The following is a 17737-nucleotide window of genomic DNA, read 5'->3' on the forward strand; positions in this document are numbered from 1 at the left end:
AAGTCAGTTGAGCGCTGTTCAGGGTTAAAGCAAGCACAGAGTCAACGAGTGATCAGAGAGGTAGCCGGGATCTGGGAGCAGAAATAGTCTGTTTGTTCTTCGTGATGCAGGTTTGAACACCTCTAATTATGATCCTGCCAGTCTAGAGAGATTAGCTGTGTCTGAGTCACACCCCAGACAATTCCACCCTCTGGCTTCACATTCTCAACTCTAAGACATCTTGTAATAGCCACACCCATAAAAAAAACCTAGAGCCTCAGGTTGGCGCCAGACTCCGCCCGATTACTTGTCTCTTTGGTGTGAGGCTGGAAGTCAAAGGGCAACAACAAGCTCATCACTCCCAGTGCATTCATCCCTCCTACTCTGCACTTTCACCAGCACCCAAACTCATATGGTCGCATCACTCACCCTGCAGTCACTCCTCTCACCCTGCAGTCACTCCTCTCACTCTGCAGTCACTCCTCTCACCCTGCAGCCACTCCTCTCACCCTGCAGTCACTCCTCTCACTCTGCAGTCACTCCTCTCACCCTGCAGTCACTCCTCTCACCCTGCAGTCACTCCTCTCACCCTGCAGCCACTCCTCTCACCCTGCAGCCACTCCTCTCCCCCTGCAGTCACTCCTCTCAACCTGCACCCAATCCTCTCACCCTGCAGTCACTCCTCTCACCCTGCAGTCACTCCTCTCACCCTTCAGTCACTCCTCTCACTCTGCAGTCACTCCTCTCACCCTGCAGCCACTCCTCTCACCCTGCAGTCACTCCTCTCACCCTGCAGCCACTCCTCTCACCTTGCAGCCACTCCTCTCATCCTGCAGTCACTCCTTTACCCTGCATGCACTCCTCTCACCCTGCAGTTACTCCTCTCACCATGCAGTCAATCCTCTCACCCTGCAGCCACTCCTCTCATCCTGCAGTCACTCCTCTCACCCTGCAGTCACTCCTCTCACCCTGCAGTCACTCCTCTCCCCCTGCAGTCACTCTGATCACCCTGCAGTCACTCTGATCACCCTGCAGTCACACTTCTCACCCTGCACGCACTCCTCTCACCCTGCAGTTACTCCTCTCACCCTGCAGTCAATCCTCTCACCTAGCAGTCACTCCTCTCACTCCTCTCACCCTGCAGTCACTCCTCTCACCTTGCAGTCACTCCTCTCACCCTGCATCCACTCCTCTCATCCTGCAGTCACTCCTCTCACCCTACAGCCACTCCTCTCACCCTGCAGTCACTCCTCTTACCCTGCAGTCACTCCTCACCCCCTGCATTCACTCCTCTCACCCTGCAGTCACTCCTCTCACCCTGCAGTCACTCCTCTCACCCTGCAGTCACTCCTGTCACCCTGCAGTCACTCCTCTCATCCTGCAGTCACTCCTTTACCCTGCATGCACTCCTCTCACCCTGCAGTTACTCCTCTCACCATGCAGTCAATCCTCTCACCCTGCAGCCACTCCTCTCATCCTGCAGTCACTCCTCTCACCCTGCAGTCACTCCTCTCACCCTGCAGTGACTCAACTTGCCCCGCAGTCACTCCTATCGCCCTACAGTCACTCCTCTCACCCTGCAGTCACTGCTGTCACCCTGCAGTCACTCCTCTCACCCTGCAGTCACTCCTCTCACCCTACAGTCACTCCTCTCACCCTGCAGTCACTCCTCTCACCCTGCAGTCACTCTGCTCACCCTGCAGTCACTCCTGTCACCCTGCAGTCACTCCTCTCGCCCTGCAGTCACTCCTCTCACCCTGCAGTCACTCCTGTCGCCCTGCAGTCACTCCTCTCGCCCTGCAGTCAGTCCTGTCACCCTGCAGTCACTCCTCTCGCCCTGCAGTCACTCCTCTCACCCTGCAGTCACTCCTGTCACCCTGCAGTCACTCCTCTCACCCTGCAGCCACTCCTCTCACTCTGCAGTCACTTCTCTCACCCTGCAGTCACTCCTCCCACCCTGCAGCCACTCCTCTCACCTTGCAGCCACTTCTCTCCCCCTGCAGTCACTCCTCTCACCCTGCAGTCACTCCTCTCCCCCTGCAGTCACTCTGATCACCCTGCAGTCACTCCTCTCACCCTGCAGTCACACCTCTCACCCGGCACGCACTCCTCTCACCCTGCAGTTACTCCTCTCACCCTGCAGTCAATCCTCTCACCCTGCAGTCACTCCTCTCACTCCTCTCACCCTGCAGTCACTCCTCTCACCTTGCAGTCACTCCTCTCACCCTGCATCCACTCCTCTCACCCTGCAGTCACTCCTCTCACCCTACAGTCACTCCTCTCACCCTGCAGTCACTCCTCTCACCCTGCAGTCACTCTGCTCACCCTGCAGTCACTCCTGTCACCCTGCAGTCACTCCTCTCGCCCTGCAGTCACTCCTCTCACCCTGCAGTCACTCCTGTCGCCCTGCAGTCACTCCTCTCGCCCTGCAGTCAGTCCTGTCGCCCTGCAGTCACTCCTCTCGCCCTGCAGTCACTCCTCTCACCCTGCAGTCACTCCTGTCACCCTGCAGTCACTCCTCTCACCCTGCAGCCACTCCTCTCACTCTGCAGTCACTTCTCTCACCCTGCAGTCACTCCTCTCACCCGGCAGCCACTCCTCTCACCTTGCAGCCACTTCTCTCACCCTGCAGTCACTCCTCTCACCCTGCAGTCACTCCTCTCCCCCTGCAGTCACTCTGATCACCCTGCAGTCACTCCTCTCACCCTGCAGTCACATCTCTCACCCTGCACACACTCCTCTCACCCTGCAGTTACTCCTCTCACCCTGCAGTCAATCCTCTCACCCTGCAGTCACTCCTCTCACTCCTCTCACCCTGCAGTCACTCCTCTCACCTTGCAGTCACTCCTCTCACCCTGCATCCACTCCTCTCATTCTGCAGTCACTCCTCTCACCCTACAGTCACTCCTCTCACCCTGCAGTCACTCCTCTCCCCCTGCAGTCACTCCTCTCACCCTGCAGTCACTCCTCTCTGCCTGCAGACACTCCTCTCTGCCTGCAGTCACTCCTCTCACCCTGCAGTCACTCCTGTCACCCTGCAGTCACTCCTCTCATCCTGCAGTCACTCCTTTACCCTGCATTCACTCATCTCACCCTGCAGTTACTCCTCTCACCATGCAGTCAATCCTCTCACCCTACAGCCACTCCTCTCATCCTGCAGTCACTCCTCTCACCCTGCAGTCACTCCTCTCACCCTGCAGTGACTCAACTTGCCCCGCAGTCACTCCTCTCACCCTGCAGTCACTCTTCTCACCCTGCAGTCACTCCTCTCACCCTGCAGTCACTCCTCTCACCCTGCAGTCACTCCTCTCACCCTGCAGTCACTCTTCTCACCCTGCAGTCACTCCTGTCGCCCTGCAGTCACTCCTATCGCCCTGCAGTCACTCCTCTCACCCTGCAGTCACTCCTGTCACCCTGCAGTCACTCCTCTCACCCTGCAGTCTCTCCTCTCACCCTGCAGTCACTCCTCTCACCCTGCAGTCACTCCTCTCCCCCTGCAGTCACTTCTCTCACCCTGCAGTCACTCTTCTCACCCTGCAGTCACTCCTGTCGCCCTGCAGTCACTCCTCTCGCCCTGCAGTCACTCCTCTCACCCTGCAGTCACTCCTGTCACCCTGCAGTCACTCCTGTCACCCTGCAGTCACTCCTCTCACCCTGCAGTCACTCCTCTCACCCTGCAGTCACTCTTCTCACCCTGCAGTCACTCCTGTCACCCTGCAGTCACTCCTGTCACCCTGCAGTCACTCTTCTCACCCTGCAGTCACTTCTCTCACCCTGCAGTCACTCCTGTCACCCTGTAGTCACTCCTCTCCCCCTGCAGTCACTCCTCTCACCCTGCAGTCACTCCTCTCACCCTTCAGTCACTCTTCTCACCCTGCAGTCACTCCTGTCACCCTGCAGTCACTCCTGTCGCCCTGCAGTCAGTCTTCTCACCCTGCAGTCACTCCTGTCACCCTGCAGTCACTCTTCTCACCCTGCAGTCACTTCTCTCACCCTGCAGTCACTCCTGTCATCCTGTAGTCACTCCTCTCCCCCTGCAGTCACTCCTCTCCCCCTGCAGTCACTCCTCTCACCCTGCAGTCACTCTTCTCACCCTGTAGTCACTCCTGTCACCCTGCTATCACTCCTCTCACCCCGCAGTCACTCCTCTCACCCTGCAGTTACTCCTCTCACCCTGCAGTCAATCCTCTCACCTAGCAGTCACTCCTCTCACTCCTCTCACCCTGCAGTCACTCCTCTCCCCTTGCAGTCACTCCTCTCACCCTACACCCACTCCTCTCACCCTGCAGTCACTCCTCTTACCCTGCAGTCACTCCACCCCCTGCATTCACTCCTCTCACCCTGCAGTCACTCCTCTCTGCCTGCAGTCACTCCTCTCACCCTGCAGTCACTCCTGTCACCCTGCAGTCACTCCTCTCACCCTGCAGTTACTCCTCTCACCATGCAGTCAATCCTCTCACCCTGCAGCCTCTCCTCTCATCCTGCAGTCACTCCTCTCACCCTGCAGTCACTCCTCTCGCCCTGCAGTGACTCAACTTGCCCCGCAGTCACTCCTATCGCCCTGCAGTCACTCCTCTCACCCTGCAGTCACTGCTGTCACCCTGCAGTCACTCCTCTCACCCTGCAGTCTCTCCTCTCACCCTGCAGTCACTCCTCTCACCCTGCAGTCACTCCTCTCACCCTACAGTCACTCCTCTCACCCTACAGTCACTTCTCTCACCCTGCAGTCACTCCTCTCACCCTGCAGTCACTCTGCTCACCCTGCAGTCACTCCTGTCACCCTGCAGTCACTCCTCTCGCCCTGCAGTCACTCCTCTCACCCTGCAGTCACTCCTGTCGCCCTGCAGTCACTCCTCTCGCCCTGCAGTCACTCCTGTCGCCCTGCAGTCACTCCTCTCACCCTGCAGTCACTCCTCTCACCCTGCAGTCACTCCTGTCACCCTGCAGTCACTCCTCTCACCCTGCAGTCAATCCTCTCACCCTGCAGCCACTCCTCTCATCCTGCAGTCACTCCTCTCACCCTGCAGTCACTCCTCTCACCCTGCAGTGACTCAACTTGCCCCGCAGTCACTCCTCTCACCCTGCAGTCACTCTTCTCACCCTGCAGTCACTCCTCTCACCCTGCAGTCACTCCTCTCACCCTGCAGTCACTCCTCTCACCCTGCAGCCACTCCTCTCACCTTGCAGCCACTTCTCTCACCCTGCAGTCACTCCTCTCGCCTTGCAGTCACTCCTCTCCCCCTGCAGTCACTCTGATCACCCTGCAGTCACTCCTCTCACCCTGCAGTCACACCTCTCACCCTGCACACACTCCTCTCACCCTGCAGTTACTCCTCTCACCCTGCAGTCAATCCTCTCACCCTGCAGTCACTCCTCTCACTCCTCTCACCCTGCAGTCACTCCTCTCACCTTGCAGTCACTCCTCTCACCCTGCATCCACTCCTCTCATCCTGCAGTCACTCCTCTCACCCTACAGTCACTCCTCTCACCCTGCAGTCACTCCTCTCCCCCTGCAGTCACTCCTCTCACCCTGCAGTCACTCCTCTCTGCCTGCAGTCACTCCTCTCTGCCTGCAGTCACTCCTCTCACCCTGCAGTCACTCCTGTCACCCTGCAGTCACTCCTCTCATCCTGCAGTCACTCCTTTACCCTGCATTCACTCCTCTCACCCTGCAGTTACTCCTCTCACCATGCAGTCAATCCTCTCACCCTGCAGCCACTCCTCTCATCCTGCAGTCACTCCTCTCACCCTGCAGTCACTCCTCTCACCCTGCAGTGACTCAACTTGCCCCGCAGTCACTCCTCTCACCCTGCAGTCACTCTTCTCACCCTGCAGTCACTCCTCTCACCCTGCAGTCACTCCTCTCCCCCTGCAGTCACTCCTCTCACCCTGCAGTCACTCTTCTCACCCTGCAGTCACTCCTGTCGCCCTGCAGTCACTCCTATTGCCCTGCAGTCACTCCTCTCACCCTGCAGTCACTGCTGTCACCCTGCAGTCACTCCTCTCACCCTGCAGTCACTCCTCTCACCCTGCAGTCTCTCCTCTCACCCTGCAGTCACTCCTCTCACCCTACAGTCACTCCTCTCACCCTGCAGTCACTCCTCTCCCCCTGCAGTCACTCCTCTCACCCTGCAGTCACTCTTCTCACCCTGCAGTCACTCCTGTCGCCCTGCAGTCACTCCTCTCGCCCTGCAGTCACTCCTCTCACCCTGCAGTCACTCCTGTCACCCTGCAGTCACTCCTCTCACCCTGCAGTCACTCCTCTCACCCTGCAGTCACTCTTCTCACCCTGCAGTCACTCCTGTCACCCTGCAGTCACTCCTGTCACCCTGCAGTCACTCTTCTCACCCTGCAGTCACTTCTCTCACCCTGCAGTCACTCCTGTCACCCTGTAGTCACTCCTCTCCCCCTGCAGTCACTCCTGTCACCCTGCAGTCACTCCTCTCACCCTGCAGTCACTCTTCTCACCCTGCAGTCACTCCTGTCGCCCTGCAGTCACTCCTGTCGCCCTGCAGTCAGTCTTCTCAGCCTGCAGTCACTCCTGTCACCCTGCAGTCACTCTTCTCACCCTGCAGTCACTTCTCTCACCCTGCAGTCACTCCTGTCATCCTGTAGTCACTCCTCTCCCCCTGCAGTCACTCCTCTCCCCCTGCAGTCACTCCTCTCACCCTGCAGTCACTCTTCTCACCCTGTAGTCACTCCTGTCACCCTGCTGTCACTCCTCTCACCCTGCAGTCACTCCTCTCACCCTGCAGTCTCTCCTCTCACCCTACTCTCACACTGGCAGACCGCTCACTGTGCACTCACACAAGCACTCCCACAGCTAACTCTTCACGGTCATGGGCACATCACTCACCCTGCAGTCACTCCTCTCACTCCTCTCACCCTGCAGTCACTCCTCTCACCTTGCAGTCACTCCTCTCACCCTGCATCCACTCCTCTCATGCTGCAGTCACTCCTCTCACCCTACAGTCACTCCTCTCACCCTGCAGTCACTCCTCTCCCCCTGCAGTCACTCCTCTCACCCTGCAGTCACTCCTCTCTGCCTGCAGTCACTCCTCTCTGCCTGCAGTCACTCCTCTCACCCTGCAGTCACTCCTGTCACCCTGCAGTCACTCCTCTCATCCTGCAGTCACTCCTTTACCCTGCATTCACTCCTCTCACCCTGCAGTTACTCCTCTCACCATGCAGTCAATCCTCTCACCCTGCAGCCACTCCTCTCATCCTGCAGTCACTCCTCTCACCCTGCAGTCACTCCTCTCACCCTGCAGTGACTCAACTTGCCCCGCAGTCACTCCTCTCACCCTGCAGTCACTCTTCTCACCCTGCAGTCACTCCTCTCACCCTGCAGTCACTCCTCTCCCCCTGCAGTCACTCCTCTCACCCTGCAGTCACTCTTCTCACCCTGCAGTCACTCCTGTCGCCCTGCAGTCACTCCTATTGCCCTGCAGTCACTCCTCTCACCCTGCAGTCACTGCTGTCACCCTGCAGTCACTCCTCTCACCCTGCAGTCACTCCTCTCACCCTGCAGTCTCTCCTCTCACCCTGCAGTCACTCCTCTCACCCTACAGTCACTCCTCTCACCCTGCAGTCACTCCTCTCCCCCTGCAGTCACTCCTCTCACCCTGCAGTCACTCTTCTCACCCTGCAGTCACTCCTGTCGCCCTGCAGTCACTCCTCTCGCCCTGCAGTCACTCCTGTCACCCTGCAGTCACTCCTGTCACCCTGCAGTCACTCCTCTCACCCTGCAGTCACTCCTCTCACCCTGCAGTCACTCTTCTCACCCTGCAGTCACTCCTGTCACCCTGCAGTCACTCCTGTCACCCTGCAGTCACTCTTCTCACCCTGCAGTCACTTCTCTCACCCTGCAGTCACTCCTGTCACCCTGTAGTCACTCCTCTCCCCCTGCAGTCACTCCTGTCACCCTGCAGTCACTCCTCTCACCCTGCAGTCACTCTTCTCACCCTGCAGTCACTCCTGTCGCCCTGCAGTCACTCCTGTCGCCCTGCAGTCAGTCTTCTCAGCCTGCAGTCACTCCTGTCACCCTGCAGTCACTCTTCTCACCCTGCAGTCACTTCTCTCACCCTGCAGTCACTCCTGTCATCCTGTAGTCACTCCTCTCCCCCTGCAGTCACTCCTCTCCCCCTGCAGTCACTCCTCTCACCCTGCAGTCACTCTTCTCACCCTGTAGTCACTCCTGTCACCCTGCTGTCACTCCTCTCACCCTGCAGTCACTCCTCTCACCCTGCAGTCTCTCCTCTCACCCTACTCTCACACTGGCAGACCGCTCACTGTGCACTCACACAAGCACTCCCACAGCTAACTCTTCACGGTCATGGGCACATCACTCACCCTGCACTCACCCCACACCACGCGAACAGGCACATTGCTGGAGTTTATCAGTGAAACGTTTAACCTGCCGTAGAACAGACGTGTTTCAATCATCTTTCATGGAGTTTGATTGGTGGAAATGCACAGATCATTGAATGCATTATCAGTGGTCACCATTTGTACGCAATTGTATATTGGCGAGGCTGCTGGAATCTGGAAGAAGGAGCCGAGCTCCTGCGAAGGGGCGCAGGGTTTGATCTCCTGCATCAAGTGCCAACCAACTCTTGCGAAAGAGGCATCGCCTTCAATAAGGTGCTGTGGGCTGACCTGCGAGCCTGCTGCCGCTGGTGCTTGTGGGGATGAGTTGCTGTTGACTCTACTCCACAGCCAGCATCACTGCAAATTGCTTTGTGTAGTTGCACTAATAGAGTGAATGAGGGATTAACCCTGCGTGAGCTGCTGTGAATCAGACGGCTGTGTGCTACCCGGCCCTCAACCAGCGTCCACCCTCTCTCGGATGAACGCTGGCCTTTCGTTGAAGGGCCTCATCTTGAAATTATGATTCAATGTCCCCCGACTCTCATGGGATGGGGGCTCTTTGGAGCTGTTCCTCTGGGTTCTCTGCCTTCTTTTGGACCCTTGACGTTTGATATCCAGGATTTATCTGCACATCTTCACTTTTTGAGTCTCTGCTTTGCCGCCAGTTCTTGTAGATTTCTGTATGTTCACCTACTCTTCCTTATCTTCCTTACACCTCTTACTCTGTTGTCTGAGATGCTGGAACTGTGCTTTTAACAGTCCCATGTGAAATGGCGTCTCCAAACTCCTGTACAAGGACATGAGGGTTGCAGCCTGCAGAGTTGGCGGTTTCTATCCCAATCCAGTAGCCAATTAGGAAGCTTTCTGCAGGTTTGAGAAGCCCTCACCTGTGTGTGCAGGGTGACAGCTTGCCTCCATCTTAACAGGGACATTGTTTACACCTCAAACTTACACATCATTGGTATTCGGTGCTTGTCTAATTAATTTGATAGAAGCAAAGTAAGACTACGACACACAGGATACATCCATCTTCCATAAGAACACCATCCGCATCACGACCAGTTTCGATGATAACCTCGCTTCCGCCGAACACCTTCACTTCCAGATTCACACCGAGCACAAAACCACACTCAGAGGCACCCTCATCTACACACCACCAGGACCCCGCACACAATTCAGCGAAGACATCACTGACTTCATCAGCCCACATGCCCTCCCCTCCGAGAACTACATTCTACTGGGAGACCTCAACTTCCACCTGGAAAAGAAAAACCATAGCAACACCACCACCCTTCTGGACAACCTGGCCAATCTCGGACTCAAACAACTTGTAGACACGCCCACCCACCATGCCGGACACACGCTCGACCCTATCTTCACCTACAGCAAGCACATCTCCTTCGATCACACCAAAGCTCTCCATTGGATGGACCACAGCTGCGTTCACTTCAACTACAATAATTCCACGACCCACAACCGCCCACAACCTATTCCTCGAAGAAATTGGAACAAAATCACCACCAAACAACTCTTCACATCGCTTCACCAAAACCCCCCCACCAAATCATCAGACCCAAACCAAGCAGCCACTAACCTCACACAATGGATCACCCACAGCGCCGACGAACTAGCACCCTTGAAAAGCCATCTAATCAAGCAAGGTAGCAAAAAAGCCCCCTGGTTCAACGATGACCTTAAGAAATCCAAGATGCTCTTTCGTACTCTCGAGAAAACCTGGAGAAAAAAACCCAACCACTGATAACCTAGCCACCTTCAAGAACGCCACCCGCAAACACCACCAACTGATCCGATCCACCAAGAAATCAGCATTCAAGGATCGACTTGACAACAATGCCCAAAACAGTAAGGAACTATTCAACATCGTCAAAGAATTTACTAACCCCACCGCCTGCACCAACGATATTTCTCCCTCCCAACACCTCTGCGACTCTCTATCCTCATTCTTCCACAACAAAATCGCCGAAATACATAACAGCTTTGAAAACCAGTCCAAAGACAAGTCCACTCCACCCATCTCTGAACCAACACTGCACTCTAACAACCTTTGCACCTGAAACCCAATCGCCACCGAAGACACCATCCGCCTGATGAACTCCTTCCACTCAGGATCGCCAACCGACCCATGTCCCCACCACATTTTCAACAAAGCATGCTCCATCATCGCACCCCATCTTCACGATGTCATCAACTGTTCCTTTAACTCCGCTACCTTCCCGAAAATCTGGAAACATGCCGAACTCAGCGCCTTTCTGAAGAAACCCACAGCAGACCCCACCGAACTTAAGAACTACCGCCCCATCTCGCTCCTCCAATTCCCCGCCAAAGTCATTGAGAAAGCCGTCAACAGTCAGCTCGCCGCCTTCCTCGAATCCAACAAGTCCGCGTGCCCCCTTTCAAATCAGAGGCCACCGAAGTCATCTGCGGCGTCCCACAAGGATCATCACTCAGTCCCACCCTCTTCAACGTATACATGAGTCCCCTCGCATCCATCGCACGCCAACACAACCTCAACATCATCTCCTAGGCAGACAACACCCAGCTGATCCTCTCCCTTACCAAAGACCCAAACACCGCCAAAACCTACTTACACGAAGGAATGAAAGAAGTAGCTGAGTGGATGAAGAATAGTTGTTTAAAACTAAACTCGGGCAAAACGGAAGTCCTCATCTTAGGGTCATCCCCCTCTGCCTGGGACAACTCATGGGACAACTCATGGTGGCCACCGGCCCTGGGAACCGCACCCATACCTACGGACCACGCACGTAACCTGGGCTTCATCCTGGACTCCTCCCTCTCGATGACCAGACAAGTCAACGCCGTCTCATCATCATGCTTCAACATTCTACGCATGCTTAAAAAAATCTCCCGATGGATCCCCACCGAAACAAGAAAGACGGTCACCCACGCACTGGTCACAAGCCGACTGGAGTACGGAAACACCCTTTGTGCAGGAACCACAGCCAAAGTACAGAAAAAACTCCAACGCATCCAAAACGCCTCAGCCAGACCCATATTGGACATCCCTCGGCAAGCTCACATTTCCGGCCACCTGAAAGATCTCCATTGGCTCCCTGTCAACAAAAGAATAACGTTCCGTCTCCTCACCCACGCACACAAAGCCCTCTACGACCAAGGACCCGAATGCCTCAACACGCGACTGTCCTTCTACACCCCCACCCGCCAACTACGATCATCTAATCAAGCCCTTGCCGCAATTCCGCGCATTCACAGATCCACCATGGGAGGAAGATCCTTCTCCTACTTAGTGGCCAAAACCTGGAACTCTCTCCCCATCCACCTCCGCCTTACACAGAACCACCTCTCCTTCAGAAAGCAACTAAAAACTTGGATATTCGATAAGTAATGCACCTCCCTCCCTCAAGCGCCTTGAGACCCTCTGGGTGAGTAGTGCGCTATACAAATTCTGGAACTTGAACTTGAATCCCTGTAGCACCAGCCTCCCCTAAACCCTCAAATGAACCTTTGCTCAGTTCATGACTACTCCCCCCTCTATATGCGGTGTACATACACGGAATCTCTGGTGCCTATTTGGAAGTAGACAAGACGTCATCTAGGGCTTGTAGTCTACCTCCAGAAGGACGAAGAACTGGGCCCGCCGTGCCCCCCCCCCCCTCCCCCCCGCGGCACCCTTGGCCCATCCAGATACAAGATCAGAGCCGGGCCTGGCGCGCACCTGGAGCCGGTTGTTTCTGATGAAGCAGCAGCTCCTGCTCCAGGTGGAGAGTCACGCCGCCAATGCGGTGAATCCCAAGTGATGTGGTATTTGCAGCTGAGGCGCGTCATTCGGGGCCGTTGTTTGTGAAGTTTCAGTAGCTTCGTCCTACAGACAACGACGCAGAGGGAAGCGGAACTGAAGGGCTAACGGGGCCTTCATGCTGCTGTCCACGTCACTAAAGGCAGATTTACGACAGGTGTAAAACTACTAAAAGAGAAAGCGTCCCCCTGAGCAGGGGGGTGGAGAAAGTCATGGTTACCGCCATGAAGGACAGGAATGTTGAAAAAGACCAGAAGGAGCCCTCACATGGGCCCGAAGACCCCAGCCCTGGAGCTCTGGGCATTATTTCTGACCCACAGCAGCCGGAGAGGGAACCTTTCCAGATGTTCAAACACGGGCAGCAGATGCGTCTCGCTGCCCGGGCCACAATTATGGGACAGATGTAAGACATGATTCTGCACTCGCAATCCCTGCGCTTTGAAAAATCACAGTTTGCGATCGCCACAATTCTTAATGCATTAAAAAAGATTTGCAAATCGAAACAGCCTTTCCTGATTCAGGAAAGGGGTTTCAACTCGTTTCAAATCCCAGTTAGGAGCAGAGTGCAATGCGCGCCTTCTTGCAATGACATTTATTTGCGACTGCAATTGTGGCCACAAACCATGGACCATTCACCAACACTTTAAAGCGGCGGCGTCCTTGTGCAAGAGGGCAGCTCGTCCCACTGGAAAGCCCCCCCTTGGGTACTGTGCAGGGGGCAGGGTTTGCAGGGAGCGGAATCTGGGGGCCACTCACTCTGCTTCGAGCACCCCCAAGTTCAATCATGTAGCTCAACGCGCTATTCTTAACTAAATATTCTTAACAAGAAGCATGAAATCATATGTTGTCATATTTATTTTTCCGACTACCCCGGAGGATCAAGAAATGGCAAAGGGAAGGTGTCACCTCTCAAAGGCATCACCCGATCTTTTTGTTTGTCGATGCTGTTTCGCATCAGCAGAAAGAAAATAAGGGCCATATGTATCATACTACCGTTTAGCGAATTTTAAGGAATCGCTATTTGGAATTCGCTAAACGGTATGTATGTACAAAATCGCTATTAAATAGCGATTCTGTACCATTCCTAATTTGCGATTAGCAAATTGCTAATCGCAAATTACCCATTCATTTCTATGGGCCAGGAGGCCCATAGAAATGAAGGTGCAATTTGCGATTAGCAATTAGCTAATCGCAAATTAGGAATTTTTTCAAGGGTGCAGGAGTGTCTCAAGAACACCCTGCTGCACCCCTGAAAAAGATATTTGGGGGCATATGGCGCACATACATGCCCTAAGGGCATGTATGGGCGTCATATGGCACCTTTGGTTTGTTTTAAAAAAGCATTATTAAAAGAATTCGCAACTTACCACCAACTAGAAGTTGGTGGTAATTTGCGATTCCTTAATGGCATTTTTTGCATTTTTTTTCTTTGATAAATTGCATTTAAGGAATCGTAAAATTTGCGATTCCTTAAGTGCAATCGCAAAATAAGGAATAGCAATTTTTGCGATTCCTTATTTTGATGCAAAAATGTTTCATACATACCATTTAGGTATTTAGCATTCGCAAAGGCCGAAATTCGCATTATACATATGGCCCTAAATGATTATTTGCATTTGAAGAACAACATTGGCAAAACCAAGAACTAGGCACTACAATATGGCAGCATATATATAAGCTGCACCTGTTTTTCCTATTATCATTTAGCTTACCATTACAAACAAATATGTGCAAAACGCATTGAAAAAACAAGCATTGGCAAAGCTAACAGATCGTGCATGCTTTTTTTTTCCTTTAAAAGAGAACCCTACTAATACAAATGAACCATATTGCGCATAAAATGAGTAAGGGCCTGTATTAGCTCTTGGCAGATGCGTCACTCTATCACTTCGGTGACGTCTATCCTGTCTGCAGAAATATGAATCCCACTGGATCTTTTGGGGTTTATGTTTCGATAGAGGGGTTATCTGTCACTGTTGTGAAGGAGTAACCCGTCCGTCGAGATCTAAACCAGAGCCCAGTATGAGCTCCCGACTCATGGACGCGAGTTGACTCAAGGGATGGCCGCCAGAATGAGTTCAGAGAAGGCCGCAAATGGAAACAGAGGCCAAGCATTCTTGGGTTAAGGGTGTAGTTTCCAGGTCCTTCCTCCCCCTTTGCATTCTGGAACATGTAGTTTTGCTTTTCTTAGCGTATAGAAATGGAAAACATACATCGTGCCCGAAATCGGAAAGGCACGTCAATGCTTCAGAAGAGCTGTTCTTTGATTTGACAAATATACCACCTCGGATGCTATTCTGAAACAAACAGACATATTTCACTTAACTTCCAAGCAGTGTGGATGTAAGTGCTCATGTAAAATGCAGCAGGTTAAGAGCAGTGATGCTGAGGGCCTGCGTGGCACTGGCAGCTGCACCCACTGACCCTCCAGTGTGCAAAGAACCTGCTCCTGGGCCTAAGAAGGTACTAAAGCATTCCTGCCCATGGCTGAATCATTCAGCCCCCATAGGGTCTGCAGCCAGGGGGTCAGGACTGATACATATTTGCACTAATTATAGATTTTATGTCAGCCTCATTTACAAACACCAGCAACAGGATAGGTTTCCAAACCGTGAAGATAAGAGGGGGCAAATTTACAATAACTGGTGCATCCCTGCATATAAGCAGGATGCGCCAGTACTGTAGGCCAGTATTTTTAATCAACAGCACTGAAGTGAGTTCGCTTGTGAATGATGTGGATGCTGCGAATTAAAAAAGAAAACGTAAGCTTCTAAAGCATCTTGAGTCAGTCAAGTCAAGTCAAGAGATTTATATAGCGCGCTACATACCCATAGGGTCTCAAGGCGCTAGAGGAAGGGTGGGGAATTACTTGTCGAATATCCAAGTTTTAAGTTGCTTTCTGAATGCTAGGTGGTTATGAGTGAGGCGAAGGTGAGTGGGAAGTGAGTTCCAGGTTTTAGCTGCCAGGTAGGAGAAGGATCTACCTCCCATGGTGGTTTTGTTGATGCGAGGTACAGCAGCAAGGGCTTGGTTGGAGGATCGTAGCTGGCGGGAGGGGGTGTAGAAGGAGAGTCGTGTGTTGAGGCATTCGGGTCCAAGTTCGTAAAGTGCTTTGTGTGCGTGGGTTAGGAGGCGGAAAGTAATCCTCTTATTTACGGGGAGCCAGTGGAGGTTTTTCAGGTGACTGGAGATGTGTTCTTTACGCGGGATGTCTAGTATGAGCCTGGCTGAAGCGTTCTGGATGCGTTGAAGTTTTTTCTGGAGTTTTGCGGTGGTACTGGCGTATAGTGTGTTTCCGTAGTCCAGGCGGCTCGTGACCAGTGCGTGGGTGACCGTTTTTCTAGTTTCGGTGGGGATCCAGCGAAATGTTTTTTTGAGCATGCGAAGAATGTTGAAGCAAGATGATGAGACGGCGTTGACTTGTCTGGTCATCGAGAGTGAGGAGTCCAGGATGACGCCCAGGTTTCGTGCGTGGTCTGTCGGGATGGGTGCTTTACCGAGGGCCTCTGGCCACCAAGAGTCATCCCAGGCGGAGGTGCCTAAGATGAGGACTTCTGTTTTGTCTGAGTTCAGTTTCAGACGGCTGTGCTTCATCCACTCGGCTACTTCTTTCATTCCTTCGTGTAAGTTGGTTTTGGCGGTGTTAGGGTCTTTGGTGAGTGAGAGGATCAGTTGAGTGTCGTCAGCGTAGGAGATGATGTTGAGGTTGTGTTGGCGAGCGATGGCCGCAAGGGGGCTCATGTATACGTTGAAGAGGGTGGGGCTGAGTGAAGATCCTTGTGGCACGCCACAAATGACTTCAGTGGCTTCTGACTTGAATGGTGGGAGGCGGACTCTCTGGGTTCTTCCGGTGAGGAACGAGGTGATCCATTCCAGTGCTTTTCCTTGGATTCCGACGTTTCTGAGGCGCTGTAGAAGGGTGCTATGACAGACTGTGTCGAAAGCAGCGGAGAGGTCAAGGAGGATGAGGGCGACTGTGTCTCCGTTGTCCAGTAGAGTTCGGATGTCGTCTGTTGCAGCGATGAGTGCGGTCTCAGTGCTGTGTTTGGCTCGGAATCCGGACTGTGAGGAGTCGAGGGATTTGTTGGTTTCGAGGAAGGCGGCGAGCTGGTTGTTGACAGCTTTCTCGATGACTTTGGCCGGGAATGGAAGAAGCGAGATGGGGCGGTAGTTTTTGAGTTCGGTGGGGTCAGCTGTGGGTTTTTTCAGAAGGGCGCTGAGTTCTGCGTGTTTCCAGCTTTCCGGGAAGGTGGCGGAGTTGAGGGAGCAGTTGATGACATCTCGGAGGTGTGGTGCTATGATGGAGTCTGCTTTGTTGAAGATGTGGTGAGGGCATGGGTCAGTTGGGGATCCTGAGTGGATGGAGTTCATCAGGCAGATGGTGTCCTCAGTGGAGATTGGGTTCCAGTCGTTAAGGATGTTCAAGGGGGGTGAAGGTCCTGCAGAAGGTTGGGTGGGTTGGTCTCCGGGTCGGTTGTCGAAGCTGTTGTGGATGTCTGCGATTTTGTTGTGGAAGAAGGAAGCTAGGGAGTCGCAGAGGGCTTGGGAGGGGGTGATGTCGTTGGAGTTGGCTGATGGGTTTGTAAATTCTTTGACGATGTTGAATAATTCCTTGCTGTTGTGGGCGTTGTTGTCTAGTCGGTCTTTGAATGCGGCTTTCTTGGCAGACCGGATTAGTTGGTGGTGTATGCGGGTGGCGTTTTTGAAGGCGTCCCTGGTGCTGGTGTTTGGGTCTTTTTTCCAGGTCTTCTCGAGGGAGCGACAGAGTTTCTTCGATTTCTTAAGATTATCGTTGAACCAGGAGGCGTTTTTGCTGCCTAGTTTGATTTGACGTTTTTTCAACGGTGCTAGGCTGTCGGCGCTGTTGGATAGCCATTGGGTGAGGTTAATGGCTGCTTGGTCGGGGTTTGAGGAGTGGGCGGGGGGTTTTAGAAGAAGCGATGAGGAGATCTGGTCGATGGTGATTTTGTTCCAATTTCTTTGCAGGGTGGGTTGAGGATGGTTGTGGATTGTGGTCTTATTGTAGATAAAGTGAACGCAGCTGTGGTCCGTCCAATGAAGAGTAGTGGTGTGACTGAATGAGACATGTTTGCTGGAGGTGAAGATAGGGTCGAGTGTGTGACCTGCGATGTGGGTGGGCGTAGAGACAAGTTGTTTGAGTCCGAGGTTGGCGAGATTGTCTAGAAGGGTAGTGGCGCTGCTGTCATTGCAGTTTTCCAGGTGAAAATTGAGGTCTCCCAATAGAATGTAGTCCTCGGAGGGGAGGGCGTGTGGGGTGATAAAGTCAATGATGTCGTCACTGAATTGTGCACGGGGTCCTGGGGGCCGGTAGAGGAGGGTGCCTCTGAGTGTGGTTTTGGGGTCGGTGTGGATCTGGAAGTGGAGGTGTTCGGCGCTGGCAAGGTTGACGTCAGATTCGGTTGAGATGCGGATGGAGTTCTTATGGACGATAGCGATGCCTCCTCCTGTTTGCTTGATGCGGTCCTTACGGATGATCTTGTATCCTTCCGGGATGGCAATGGTGATGTCTGGGGCTGAGGAGGCATTCATCCATGTTTCTGTTAGGAAGGCGACGTCCGGAGAAATGGTGTC

This window comes from Lissotriton vulgaris, chromosome 9 (genome assembly GCF_964263255.1).
Source record: "Lissotriton vulgaris chromosome 9, aLisVul1.2, whole genome shotgun sequence".
In the NCBI taxonomy this organism is placed as follows: Eukaryota; Metazoa; Chordata; class Amphibia; order Caudata; family Salamandridae; genus Lissotriton; species Lissotriton vulgaris.